Below are 7,312 nucleotides of genomic sequence, written 5' to 3' on the forward strand. Positions count from 1 at the left end.
CGAGACGCTGCGCCTGGCCGGGGGCCGCCCGCCTGGGGGGAGCCGCCGAGAACGCGCCCGGGACGGCCGCCGAGGGCAGCCCCTCGCCCGCCTCGTCGTGGAGCGGCGGCGCCAGCCCCGCGCCCTCCGCTTCACCCTACGCCTGCACTTTATCGCCCGGCAGCCCCGCCGGCTCCGCCTCGGACGCCGAGCACTGGCCGCCCCCGCGGGGCCGCTTCGCCCCTCCGCCGCCGCCCCACCGCTGCCTCTAATGCGGCCCGGGCGGCCCTCGCTCCTCCGACGTGCACTTTGCCCGGCTCTGCCCCTCGCCGCTCCGCAGCTGTCTCCGTGATTTACGAGGGGGGAGCGGAGAAAAAAAAAAGTTTAAAAAAAAAAAAAAAAAGTAAAAAAAAAAAGTTGTGTTGTTAGGGGTCCAGGTTAGAAGTCATTGTATAATTTGTAGGCTTTGTCAGGGCTGAATGCAAGCGTGGAAATTTAGGCTGAACTCTCTATCAAAAGGAAAAACTGTAGAGGGAAGGAAGGGGTGGGTGGGAGGGAGGAGCGCCTCATGCATTATTTATTTCGACCTTTAGGGGACGAGGAACTCCCCCCTTCTTTCAGGAGATTAAAAATAAATCAACGGACTGAAAACCCAAACAGACACGGGACATTACAGCGATCTGCCACACACGTGTTCACATTTATTTATTATAAAGAAAGATTTCATGGAAAAGATGTATTTTTTTGTATAATTTACAGAGTCTATTCTAGTATGTATTTACGGCTGAAGAGCAAAGGGATTGTTCTCCTCATAAAAATAAATAAAATATCTAATTTTCATAATTTTCATCACTTGGGTTGCTCTTTTTCACGGCTTACGCGCCATCTGTTGGGGTGACAAACGTCCTCGGCCCCACTGCAGCTTGGCCTGGGGGCTGTGGTGGGGTGAGCCCCAGTGCCACGCAGGCAATACGGTGTGGGTGGTTCAGTTGTGCTCTTGTGGTGCTTGGAAACACCAGAGCTGGAGTGTCTTCCAGGAGGTTGATGTGCCTTTCTGTTGCTGAGATGCTGTTTTGCTTCTTTAGAAATAAAGCAGAAGGATGAACTATGCAGCCCCAGGAGAATGAGGTGGTTGCTGTTTGGGTGAGCAGATTCTGGGGGAGATGGGTGTGGGACGTATTACCTCGTCGCCTAGTGCAGGGACCCTGCTAGAGCTGGCTGCAGGGGGAATGCGGTGTCCCATGTAAGGCATTTCAGAGTCATTAAGGTTGGAAATGACCTCTCAGATCATCTCATCCATCACTCATCCCCACTGTGCCCATGTCCCTCAGTGCCACATCCGCATAGCTCTTGAACACCTACCGGCACGGTGACTCCACCACCTCCCTGGGCAGCCATTCAGCACCTCAGAGAAGAAATTTTTCCTAACGTCCAACCTGATTTGGGTAATGGAGTAGCACTTTGGCACCCTACCAAGGCTGCTGCACAGAGCCCATTTCCCTGCCTCATTTCTCCCATCTCTACCCACTCCATCAGCTCCTCTCAGTGCTGGGCACCCTCCCCCCTCCACATCGATTCCTGGATCCCAGATGAGACCTGGGTACGTCTGGTGTGCTCACAGGCCTTTCAGCACCATCGTACGCACCCAGCAGTGGCCGGGTGGCTTCTGGGCACAAACACCTGGAAATCATTAGGAACCAGTGAAGGCTCCCAGACGCGTTAATTCAATAACAATGGGCCCTGGGAGCGTGAAACCCAGCCTTGAGAGCAACATCCCCGAAGGGGGAAAAAGGGAAAAAAAAGGCCCAACGTGTGAAAAGAGAATTAGTGAAATTAGGTTAGCCCAATAAAACGCACCCCCTGCCCCGCAGCCTCGGGCAAGCGCGGCTATCAGCCCCTGCTATTGTTTCCCCCCTGGCAGGGGAGTTATTGTGTGATAAATAATTCCTGGAGGAAAAAAAAAAAAAAAGAAAAAAAAGAAGAGTGGGCACATTTGCATAATCAGCGCTTTGATGTGGCCAGGGCACAGAGCTGTGTCCCCAGACCTGCTGTGGGCCAGAAGGGATGGGACAGGAGGCGGCCTTCCAGCGGGGCGGCCTGGGGGTGCTGGGAAGGACCCCCTGTAATGGTTTGTCCCCATTGATGTGGACTGGGAGTGGGGGCCTGGCTTATCCTGCTGCCAGGGGGGCTGCTCTCTGTCCACGGTATGAACCCCATGGCTGGGAGTCTCCCAGAAGGTGTATGGAGGTCTGTCCCCATGCCCAAGGCTGTGCCATGGTTCTGCTGTCACCTTACATGGACTCACAGCACACCACCTGTGCCCTGCAGCCTGGCCTTGTGGCCCTTCTTCTCCCACACCTGTGGGATGCACACCCAGGCCGTACATTTCCTTTTATCGGGGCTGATCTTGTGATGATTTCATTGCCACAGAGATACTTTGGTTTTATGGTGGCAGAGAAGCAGTGCTGTTGGGTGGGGAGCAGCAGGTGAGGGTTCACCTACTGAGGGGCATCCCATGGTGTGCTCTGATGGCTTTGTTAATTAAATGTACAGTACATTGAGTAATTAAACATACACTGGCTGGTTTTTAGCACTGGATACGTTAGCTCTTGCGTAACAATTTTTAATTGGAGGAGGGCCACAGAGATGATCAGAGGACTGGAGCACCTTTCCTGTGAAGAAAGGCTGAGGGAGTTGGGCTTGTTCAGCTTGGAGAAGAGAAGGCTTTTCCAGTACTTAAAGGGTTTCCAGCACTTGAAGAGAGCTTACAAATAGAAGAAGAGCTGACCTTCACATGATCATGATATGACAAGGGGGAATGACTTTAAACTAAGAGAGGGGAGATTTAGGCTAAATGTTAGGAAGAAATTCTGTACTCGGAAGGTGGTAAGGTGCTGGCACAGCTGCCCAAAGAAGCTGTGGGTTCCCCATCCCTGAAGGCGCTCAGGACCCATGGACAGCCTGAGCTGGTGGTGGGCAACCAGCCATGGCAGGGGTTGGAACTTAATGGGATCTGAGGTCCCCTCCCACCCATGCCATTCTATGAGCCTATGATTCTATGACAAACTGAAAGGGACAATTACTGGGGCTATTAAATTGGGACATCTTTTATTTCCGTGTGAAGATACGTATGTAACTTAGAGAAATGAAATGGGCACTTTAAGGGCAGCACACTGCAAAATATGTGTAGGACAGGTTTATCTATGAAAGGGTGTTTGTGTGTGTGCATGGGGAAAGACGCTCTGGTCCCAGGCTGCTCTGGCAGCCGGCAGCTCCCAGCAGTGCTTTCGCTCACCACTTGTGCCGAGCTCAGCACGCTGCTGTGGTGCCTGAAAAGCTGCTCTGAGGAAAACGGGCTCTCAGTTCTGAGCAGCGGGACCGGCAGCAGGATGGTGTCGGTGGCCTCCCCAGCATCTCCCTCCCCCTGCTTTTATTGAAAGGGAGAGCGACCGGACCAAAGCCGATGGCATATTTACCTTCGCGAGTTTTAAAAAGTTAATTACTGCTTGGAGCAAGTTGTACGGCTGTCCTGAGCTGCCTTTTATTAGTAGTCGCCTTCATTAATTTCCCTCGCTGGATTTGCTGCTAATAGCCGCTTGGTCCTGGGCAGCACAAAGCAGCATCTGTGCCATTGAGCGGAGAAGCGGGAGTCGGGCAGAGGGGGGCCAGGGGGAGCGACGCCGTTTGCAAATCAACCCCTATTAATGTGATGGCCTGAGCTGCGCTGGCGGCAGCTCATGCTTCCCCTGCCCGGCACAGCAGCTCAGGCCTCAGAAGGCCCCCATGCACCAGTAGGTGCTGGTGGTGGCATCCCGGGAAGCAAAATAGGAAGTGGGGTGCTGGGTGCACAGCCCCAGGTGCCCCATCCTGCTAGGAGGGGGGATGCTCAGCAGCATCCAGCAGCAGCTGGGTCGTTAGCACTTGCTGTCGTGGAAGTTTGATTTTGTTGTTGTTACGTACTGGGATGAAATTCTAATTGGAAAGAAGGAAAAGCGAGAATAGGGCAGGGGGAAGTCGGTGTTCCCAGAGGTGTGGTGCAGGCAGCGGTGGCAGCAGGGGGACCTGCAGAGGTGCAGGTGGAAGAACTTCCTGAACCGTTGTCTTCCCAAAGCAAGGGAGGAGTGCATTAGCACATGGCCATTGCACTATCAGCAGTGGGATATTCGGGTTTGGCCTGCTGCTTTCACTGGAGGCATGGACGGCCCTTCAGGCCTCACGTCCTGCTGCTGGCAAGGATATTTCACTGTTCCTCTCCAATGAGCTTCTCTCATTCTGCAGAGACCACAGAACTGGTCCTTAATGATACTTAGTGATAACAAATCCACCCTATAAAGCAACTTAGTTAATACAAAAGTCTGAATGTCTCAAAAAACAAGAATGTTGGTTGGCTGGTCCAAATGGCTTTCTTTGGAAAGCAGAGGAAATAGCGAAACAGAGCTGTTGCTGGTTGGAAGCTCTAAGCTCTCACCCAAAGGGTGAAGAGTACTGACCTGTGCTGGGGACTGACAGAGCAACCAGGCCAAGCACTGCAGTGCTAGTGCTGCTGGGAACAGGGCAAGCTGACGCTCAACGCCAACTTTTTCAAGCTGCTCATTCAGAAATCTGTCAGTAGCCGTAAATTTAGCTGGGATGGGAAAGTGTCTTACATCAAACAACAAAAGAAACCAGCTGCTAAATGCTAATACTACTATGTTGGGAAGTATTCCAAATATTAAAATTCCCCATGTATGCATTCATCCAAAAGCGTATCTAAATACATTTTTTTTGGTCAAGCAAGCAGCAGACTGGAAAAAGGCGCTGCTTCTCGGGGTCGCGGGGCTGCCTGTGGGCAGTGCATGCGGACACTTTGTTCTGCAGGGATTGTCTGGGAGGGTTTCTTTTGCTCCTAATCACCTCTGCAGAGAAGGAAAAGACTTTAACCCAACATTTCTGCCACCGACTCATTCCCAAAGTCTCTCTGACCACCTTTGTTTCTCTGTGGCAATCCAGAGTCCTTTTTTTGTGGTAGCATGAAGCCACGTTTGCATGGTTTCTGTCACTTGGTTAAAGGCAGCACACCCCCCACCGCAGACAAGGCAGCCCTTTATTGGCTGCGGAACAAGATAACTGGCTTAATCTTCCCGGTAACACGTGAACTTCCATGTATCACTTTAATCTGCGAGACACTGGGGCTGAGTGTACCGTCACATGCCGATTTTACTTTTCTATGAGCGAGTGACTCCCGGGCTCAATGATGGATTGTTTTGCTCCCTTTTAACAACAGTCAAGATGGTGAATGCCCCGGGGTGATAGACAGTGTGCAATGGGAACGGCAGCAAATCTGATGGCCCAGTTCAAGTTCACCTGACAAAGCTGGAGCAGTCTGCGAGCAGCATTCGAGAAAGGATTATTCACACTAGCATTATATTTTTGAATGCATTTTTCTTCCCTTGCAGCTGCCCAGCTCCCCAGCACTGAAGGTTTATGCACCATAATAAAGAGATTTAATTTTTTTTTCTCTTGCTTCTCCCTCTTTACACCTAGCTCTAATTGTTCAGCGCGGTGATAGGGCATCTTTCCAAACAACTCGGTGCAAACATCCCCTCGAAAACAATGGCATTGCTATAAAGCGACAACAAAAGCCTAAAAATCTCTGCCGGTTGCAGAAACAAAAGCCGATGGATTTGTTAAAGCTAACGCTGTGGTGCTGGGACCCATCTTTCTGTGGGAGTTTAATGCTGTGTTCTCTTTCTCTTCACACAAATCCCCCAGGAGGAGCGATCCCAGGGCAGAGACCCTCGAGGCTCAGTGAGAAGGGGAGCACATCAGTGAGGGCAGCTTTCAGCACCGCATGCAGGAAGGCTGCTCACCAATTGTCTGATGGAGACCCCTGTAGCACATGGGTGACCGTGCACACACATTGGGCATGTTGGTGTGGTCTTGGAAGAGTAAACCCAAGGTATTGTCATGCTTGCTTTTGCCTAGAGGCAGGTTGCTGAGCAGCTGCAGGTGCTATCTCCAGTCCTGTTATTCCAAGGGGGATACACACACACACCTTTTCTTGGGCTTTCACAGAGCAGCTTTTGGCCTCCTGCTTTGGAAAATGACTTTTATTTTCTTTATCCCTCAACCAAAAGCTCCAGCCTGCTTAACCTGGGGCAGCACATGGTGTCATGAGCTCCTGCTCCCTCTCCTCTGGGTGTTTTCTCAGCTAAGAAAGGCCCATAAAATCGGGAGGCACCGTGACATCATGTGCATGCATTATCTGATGGTGCCACCGAGTTGGACTCAGCTTACCAGCTTGCGTGGGAAAAAGAAGTGGGATTTCAGCTGCACAGCCAGCATTCACAAGGCTGGAAGGGGTCTGCTTCCCAGCATGTGCTTCTGAGACGTACCGTGTGCCTCTAACCCAGCACACACTGTTGGAGCACATGGCCAGTATGCATGTGGCAGGCTGGCCAGTGCTGGCCTTAAATATCTGGGTCTCTGTGGGTACAATGCTATGTTACAGCCGTGAACAATAACAGAAATTCAGCTGCAGTGTTTAAGTTGAAGGCCATAGTCTGAGTTGCAGCTGTTTGTATGAGAGGGAATAAAGTATGACCCCTGCATGGGCAGAATCATCAAGAGAAATCCTCTTTGTGCAGGTAAAGGTTTAGCCTTTGGCTGCATGAGCGGAGCAAGGTGAGAGGATCAGGTCTCGGCAGGGGCTGTTAGCTGTGGGAATTCATTACAGAATCATAAAACTTATGGTGCTCACAGACAAAAAGAGGTACTGTCCTCAGGTGAGAACTGTTCTACCTTTGGGAAACTCTGCTAAGAGTTCACTAGATGTAGCAGGCTTAAATTATTCATGTATGGAGTATCAATGTTGTGAGGGTTTTTTTTGTTTGTATGTTTTTTTTTTCTTGAAGAACAGCAGTTTTCTCAGCTGTTGCAGTTAAAACACTACTTCCATCTATTTAAATACTTCATGGTCACACCCATGAACACACTTGTAACAGAAATGCTGAGTGAGGCCTTGAAAGAGCAATTGAGCCATTGCGACACTTTTCACTGCATTATAGTGTTCCAACACTCCTCTGAAATAAATTGCGTTTTTATTTTTTAATCAGCCCCAAACATTGCCATTTGTTCCTTGAAGCATTTATACAACTTCCTGTGAATTTTACGGATGGCTGAAACGCAAGTCTCTGTCTCACTCCATTTTTTACTCTTTCCAAAGAGCAGATGGTGCCTGTTGCCCCAACTGAGTCTGTAGATGCATTGGAGGTTTGTACAGTCTTGTAGTACATTTCCGCTGAATTTTGGAGGCTGTTTTCTTCTTTCTCTTATGTTCTTCTGTTAAGTCTCA

Source organism: Tetrao urogallus (assembly GCF_951394365.1).
Source record: "Tetrao urogallus genome assembly, chromosome: 4".
Classification (NCBI taxonomy): Eukaryota; Metazoa; Chordata; class Aves; order Galliformes; family Phasianidae; genus Tetrao; species Tetrao urogallus.